Raw genomic sequence first — 8,268 nt, forward strand, 5'->3', positions numbered from 1 at the left:
ATACCCAAGACAACCTTTGACTCCAATACTTTGGCTCCATTTAGAGTAGCGAAAAAATGAGTCTGTCGGTAAGCACTCCTCTTATCAACGAGCATTGAAGTTGCTCTAGATGACTATAATTTACACTATCATAAAAAAAAATGAGATTATAACTATCCATATATCTAAACACAAATTTTTGTCAACATTGGTGTTGACAAAAAACTATTATTATCGTAATCGTTCCATATATATATTTAATTTATTATTGTTATTATTTTGTGAAAATGCAATAATGATATGTCTACTCAAAATACTTTTTTTTAAATGTAATATATTTATAAGAAATTTTAAGAGCTATATTATATCCGAGATAGGATTTCTAAAATCTATTATCTAATAATTAAAATTAAAACATATATTAGTATTAATTAAAAAACCCATTTATAGAAATATATATATTTAAAGATAAAATTATAATTAGAATTTCATATAAATTTTGAATAATTTTTTTTTATGACTATAATGTTTATTGTACCCTTTTCACTAGGATTAATATATGGGTGCTTCACGGTCATAGGCATATCATAGTGTTACTATACTTCTCCTTATACTTCTTACAAAGAGGAGGTCCCAAATTAGATTTCGTCTCCAATGTAAAAAAAGAAAAGAAAAAAGTATTTCTATTCACACTCCTCCTTTTCTCCCTACACCTCCTCTTAATTGATAGATTCTTTCTCAAATATAAATTTACACAAATATCCTTACTGTAACAATAAAATTATATTTTTTTCATACACTTTCAACACATAAACTAAATAACACTAATAAAATAAATTATAAATGTTAAATTTTATTTTTATATATATTTTAATTTTTTAATAACAAATATGAAAAACATATTTTTTATTACAAACATAAGCGTTAAAGAAAGTTAAACATATTGTAATTCACTAAATTTTTTATGAGGTAATTTTTTTAATATTATTTGTTTTTATTTTGTGTTTAAGGAAATATAAATTAAATTTTACAATTGATTTTTTTTTTATTAATATGGAGATGTAACAATTTTTTTATTATTTAATAAAGTATGAGTATAAAAAGACTTTGTTGCCTCCCAATTTTTTTTTTTATTGATTGTTACTTTAATATTAACTATTAGATTAATATCAATTGTTCATATTTATAATTATTAATTAATATTTCTAAAAATAAATTTTAACTTTTTCAAATTTTTAGAAAGACTACCTGATAACATGGTGGTCACATATTTATTAATTAAAGAATAAAAAAAATCTTATTTAATATTCATTATTGATTCATTTTTCATTATTGATTCATTTCTTTTACTCATTCCATGAGAAAAAAATCATTTTGGAATTAATGAAAATAATTAATGTGATCATTATCTTTTCAAATAATGTTTATTGCTTAATTATTCTAAAAAATTCGAAATTATTGATTTTATATATTTTATTTATTTGTTTTCCTTATCAAATTTTTTTTTTAGTAATTTATGGTAACCATCCATAAGTAATAATCATTCATTATGAAGTCTTCTATATATATATATATATACTAGATACAAGCAATGTGCAATATGCACGTTTGCTTAGTTTTATTTATAGAATTTATTAATTATTTTTATTAAATTTATATTAATGTCATATAAATTTTGAAATAAATATTTTATTTTAATTAAATAATTTATTTATTTTTGTTTAAGTTTATGTTTGTTCTAATTTTTGAATTTGTGAGTGACAACAAAATATTATATATTATATGTTTAATGTAATATTAAATATTATACGTGTATTTTAAATTTAAGTTTCTTGCTAGATTTAAAAAAAAAAAGCAATTTGTTACTAATTTACATTAGATTATATTATATATTTAATATGATATTATTCTAATAAGTGAGTTTAAGTTTAAATAAATTTTATTTAAGTTATAAAATGTATGATTTTATTATTTTTAAATAATTATCGTTGTAGAATATCTAAAAAATATTATATTTTAATTTGTTTAATCATTTATTATTTTTAAATAATTATCATTGTAAAATATCTCAAAAATATCATATTTTAATTTGTTTAATTATTTATTATTTTTAAATAATTATCATTGTAAAATATCTAAAAAATATCTTATCTTAAATTTTTTAATTAATTATTTTATTTTATTTAAGTTTAAGAGATGTTTACAAACTACCGTTAAATATAAGAATATTCTGTTACATACAAGAATATTCCGTTAAAGTTAACATTAAAAAAATAATAAACCGTTAAAACCAAGAATTTCCGTTATCTACACACTTTTTATATATAATAGATAATAGATATATTCATTTATTAGATTACTGTAGTGAAATTAAAATAGGAAACAAGTATTGGGAAATACTATCATATTTTTCTGATCGTTAATATTCAATCAAGATTTTATCATTTCTTTAATGGTTCTACGCACAATACCGTAAATGAATGATCTCTTATAATATTATATATTTAATTTGAAATTACAATTAAGGATGTTTTTGTTTTTGAAATACTTGGTCTTGTTAAAACCCTCAAGAGAAAAACTCATTGGGAAAAAGCTTAAGGGTGAAAAATATTGACAATGTAATATCATTGATAAATGCTATCGGCCTGAATACAAGAGTCAATACAATAATAGTGCCTAGAGTGCCCATGGTGCCATAACATGTGTTCATCCTTAGATAAGACTAACTTGGCTAAGGAATGGGCCACACTATTTGCGACTTTAGGACAATATTTGAATGAAACATCAATAAACTAATTATAAATAATAATGATATCTCTAATAATGGAACCAAAATAGGATTTGGTTCTGTGATTTTGTTATTGATAGCTTGCACCAATGAGAGGCAATCTGATTCCATGATGATGTTGACATAAGCTAGATTTTTGCATAGCTGAAGACTCTTAAGAATGCCTAAGGCCTCGACAATAACAGGAGGAAATGTAGCACAATAGGGCCAAATAGCTGAGGCAAAAGCAGTGTTGTGAAGGTCCCTGAGAATCATGCCAAGACCCACCTTTTTGGTTTGATGGGAGATGGATGTGTCTGAGTTGACCTTCAAGAGATGGGTAGGGGGCCTTCCAACGTTGTATCTCCCTATTAGAGGTATCTCGAAGGTTAAGGCCTTTGTCTTTTATAGATTTGTTTGCACCTTGGTAACACTGGATGTAGTCAAGAGCCCACCAGGATACCATTTCATCTTTTAGCATTACCCATTCATTCACAAACTTGTTTCTATGAAACCAAAGTCTCCATAAGACCGTGAGCATTCTTTCTAGCTTAGTATTACTAAGAGAGTCAGAAAGTTCCATCATAAACTCATAGAAACCCATATGCCAAAAAGGAAGGAGACTGATATTAGCGCAAACCTGATCACGTATTGTAGCCAGCCCCAAACAACCCCACATAGCATGAAAACTTGTCTCTGGGCCTCTTAGAAAAATTGGACAGGTCTCTTCCACATTGATACTGCGTTGTTGGATGTTACTTACAATGGGGAGCCAATTTTGGGAAGCTTTCCATATGAAGAATTTGATTTTTGGCGATAGACATAGTGACCATAGTCTTTTCCACCATCTGGGAGAACCTTGGGAGGACTCAGCTTGACCCATCTCTTAAGCACGATCAGCTTGCCAATAGCCTCTACGAATGGTATAGTAGCCCGAGCTATCATGGTGCCACACTAGATGATCTTTTTCTGTCTGAGATGGTTACAAGGACTGATAGGATGGCATCAACTTCTTCCTGAATAAATGATTAACATGTAAAAGGCATGTTCCATTCACCAGAGGGGAGGCGGAGTGTAACGTGCCAAAACTCCTAATAAGAATAAGAGCTTGGATTAGCGTGCCAGAGGGCACGTGGAGTAAATATGTGGATTATATGAATATATAATAGAGTATGCATGATTATGTGTATTAAATGTGCTCAAAGGCCATTTTCTGTTAGAAAAAATAATTTTTCGTAATTTTGACTTGTTGAGGGTATAACTGTAATTTTATATGATATGTGCTTGAGACCACATTATTATGTGGATATATTTGTGATATTTGGCAGGAGTTGATCATTTTGAACAATTTAGCGGAAGTCATAACAGTGATTAATATCCGGATCGGGGTGAGCCAATGGGTGTTTTGGTAATTTTACACATTTCATGATTTATTGATAAATGAGAGTATTTGATGGGAAATAAATTTTATTGGAGGATTGGTTGGTTAATTTGGAGATTAGGGGTATAATTTGAGGTTTAGTGGGAAATAAGGCTAAATGGTCATTTGACCAATTTAATAGGAAAATAGGCTAAGTATTGGCAGCCATCTTTCTTTCACGTTCTGGCCACTATCCTTGGGTCTTATTCTCTCTAACTCCTTAAGCACAGGGAAGGACTTAAGGTAAACCTAGTCTTGGGAATTTTGAGGGCTTTGGAGATAATTGAAGCTAGTAAGGTGGGATTGGTAGCTGTTGGAAATCCATTCCACTTAGGGAATTCGAATTCAAAGGAGGTAAGAAAGTTATATGCTCTATTTTTATTTGTATTTGAGGTGTTCTTGGCTATTTTGAGGTTAAGCTAAATTATGTTGGTTTGCATATTCTAAGGGATTTTGGAGTAGTTAGTGATGATATAGTCGTCATTTGGTGGTTGTTCTGAGCTTGGAACTGAGTTTGAATTCGTAATCTTGGCTTGGATTCTCAGATTTTGGGTAAGTTTTCAAAGTTCAAAGCTCAATTGGTAAATCTTTGTGTTTTTGAGTGTTTTAGAGATGTTTGGATATTTTTCTGGGGTTGTATTCCTTATTGTAGTTGAATTATTGGGTAAAATATGCTAGGAATCTGTTTTGTAGTCGAGATACTGTGATTGAAATGCAGTGGAAAGTTGCACTTCCCGGGATTTTCACGGTGGTGCCATGACGCTTAGGTAGAGTGCCGCGACCCTCTTGAGTTCCTTTGAGGGTGGGTTTGCCTCAAATTGTCGTGGCGTCGTGACCCTAAATGGGGGAAAATAATAGGCAAAGATCTATGTTTGTTGGAGTGTCGCGACACTTTAGAGGGGACGCCGTGACTCAAAATTCACAAAATTTAGAAAAGGGCTTCTCTGTTCATTTAGAGACACGACATTGTAAGGAGTGCCGCGACACGGACACAGTTTTTAGGGTGCATTCATTTAAGAATTTGGGAACTCACTTGGGGGATCAAGGGACGATTCCATTAATCGGTTGAATGGAATGGGAGGTCTCGAGAGCGAGGGTTTAGTTGTGTAACTTGTGATTAAGACTTAGTTCCTAATAAGCGTGCCATTTATGTTGTGACTAGGAGTCCTGCGAGGCTCGGAAAAGAAGATCGCACTCGAGGTTGCTTTGTCGTCATCACAGGACTTGAGGTAAGAAAATTGGCATATGCACATAGAGCTTATTGGTTTCTATGCATGTTAGCATTGATTTATCTGTGGATGATCGATACGATCTACATTCGGCCATTGTATTTGAACGTGGGGCCAGTCGACAAGTGTGCGTAGCGTAGGCATGAAAGCGAGTTCATTTTGAGGGTGCAGTCCCCACTTGCTCAACAAGGTTGTTTTTTCTTGGGCCATGTAAATGATTCATATGATTGAAGTAAATATACATGTAAATGTGAAACATGTTTATGATTTATATGATTGGAATGAATTCATTTATCATCTGCGAAGCATATGTTTATTTCCCATGAATAATTGGATTATTATTATGCCTTGTGGAGGTTTTTGTAACGCCCCAACTCCAGGGACCGCTACAATGCACATTGCAAACAGTGCTAAACTCGCTAATTGAGTCGTTTGGCCGTAAACGTGTAATTAAGCATGATTAGCGGATTAGGGGTTAAAAATTTTGGTTAAGATATAACGTTTCACTAGAACGTTTATTGTATACATTGGGATCCCAAAATATAATTTCAGAGTTTATTACAAGAAAGTGTTTACAACAGGCCATTCTAAGCGGCAAAATAGGGTTCAGCCCTAGTTCCACTTTCAAACCTCGCCCAAGTATTGGTCGAGCAGCTGCATATGTACACGTCATCACCTAAGCTCTCCAACTCAAGGATGGTCCAGCTTCCTTTTTCCTTTACCTGCACCACAAAGCACCCGTGAGCCGAAGCCCAGCAAGAAAACTCATATGCTCATAAACAGTCATATCATGATACCAAATCGTATCTGGCATGCCTAGCATTCATAGCTCTATTCAGCATGCAAATGAATTCAAACAGATGCTGGGGTATCCAGGATAAGAAATCCTGGCCTTCTGATTGGAGGACTATCAAGTCAATCCTAATCAGATGAGTCTCGCAACACTTGAGGTTCCGATAAACCATGCTGAGTGACCGACAAGCGAGTCACTAATTCAAGTGGAAGGGTGGCTGTTGGGTAAGCCTCTAGCCTTCAATAGGTTCTGGTAAACCATACTGAGTGACTGTCAAGCAAGTCACTAATTCAAATGGAAGGTTGGTTGTTGGGTAAGCCTCTAACCTTCAACAGGTTCTGGTAAACCATGTTGAGTGACCAACAAGCAAGTCACTGGGGCCTCAGTGCCCAAAGCCATGCATATGATGATCAAAATGATCATACAGAGCTCATAGCTCTGATCAGATGAGTGAATATCACTTTGAGGTCCTGGTAAACCATACTGAGTGACTGACAACCAAGTCACTAGAGCCCAGTGCCCATAGCCGTGTAACAACCCCGTTACCTAGGCTTTCCTGCAATGGCTCTTATCAAATGAGTGACTGACAAGCATGTAACTAAGGGGCCGGTACCCATAGCCATGTGACCTAACAGTCACAGGGCTCGCTGGCCCTGGCTCTAAATGACTAGCCTTTGGCTAGATAAACGCTTGTTTATATTCATTGAACTTGAGGTCGGTCCTGCATTAATGCTCTTTGAGTCATTCAATGCAGAAGGTCGATTAGGTCTAATCGATATAGCTTGTACTAAACACACTAGGGTTGTCCTGACTAGTGAATTAGCACAATGTGACCAGTGCCCAGTACCACTGCCGAACCTGACTAGTGAGTCACAGCTTCACAGTTGATACTAACACATTTGCCAAATCTGACTAATTAGTCAGTGCCATGCACAAGTAAGCAATGTTATCAATGTGTACCATATGCCAATTATCCAAGAGTAGGGCATTCAGAATGCTTACTTAACAGTTGCCAGCATAGTCATGATCGTGCACAAACACAGAGGCTCAAGCTCTGACCAATCTCATATTCATCATTCATGGCATGCCCTAATCACATGTCTCTCGTGCTCCACATGCATCACACTTAATCATCCAGCATGCCTCAATAGTAATCATATGCAAATGGGCAAGATTGCCAAGCATTCATTATGCTATCAATGTTTACATTTAAACATCCAGCATGCATCAAACATAACCATGCATGTCACATATGGGGTGCAGTTTTCTTACCTTGGGTTCGAGCAAGAATTAATAAAAGAAACGACCTTTGAGAACGATCAGTCCTTAGGTCCTTTAACGGTCACCTAGTCATAACCAAAAATATAGGATACCATCAATGAAAAATGAAAGTAAAGGTTTCCAAACCAATATCTAGCCTCCGGGACATCAATCCACACTTAACTGGGTAGTAGGATCGACCCCAAGGCCTTAAGCTAGCATCCCCAAGTCGAAAACCTATTTTTGGCCAAATCTGCCCTGATGGGCCGCGGCTCACCATAGCCATGCCACGGTTCACCCTCAGACAGAGGCAAAAACTTGCCCAGAAGCACACTCAGGCCGCGACACGCCATAGCTAGGCCGCGGCACATTACGCAAACCAACAACAGTAAGATTTTCTTCCCCTGCGTTTCCCTCAAAACCAAACCTTCAAACCAGTCCCAAACCTCAACCTAACACCCAATTTAACCACCAAACATTATCCACAACTCACCCTCACCAAAACCCAAGTTAGACACCAACCAAACTTTCATCAATTCCAACTAACCACCAAGAAAGCACAAGCTGAAACTTAAAGATAAAACAGAGTATAACCAGAAAGTTAATGGATAAAACTTACCTCAAACCTGGAATTAAACCCTCTCCAATGGCTGAACCAAGTCTACAACTCAGCCCCTTGATTTCCTAGCTTGAAATCCCACTTTGAGCTCAAAAACTCCAAAGAGGAAATGAGAGGAATGGATGTACGGGTGAGGAGAGAGAGGAGGTTGATGTTGCTCTATTTTCTAACAATTCCACAGCCTTCTAAACCCCAAAGGCT

The sequence above is a fragment of the Humulus lupulus genome, chromosome 6 (assembly GCF_963169125.1).
Source record: "Humulus lupulus chromosome 6, drHumLupu1.1, whole genome shotgun sequence".
Taxonomy (NCBI): Eukaryota; Viridiplantae; Streptophyta; class Magnoliopsida; order Rosales; family Cannabaceae; genus Humulus; species Humulus lupulus.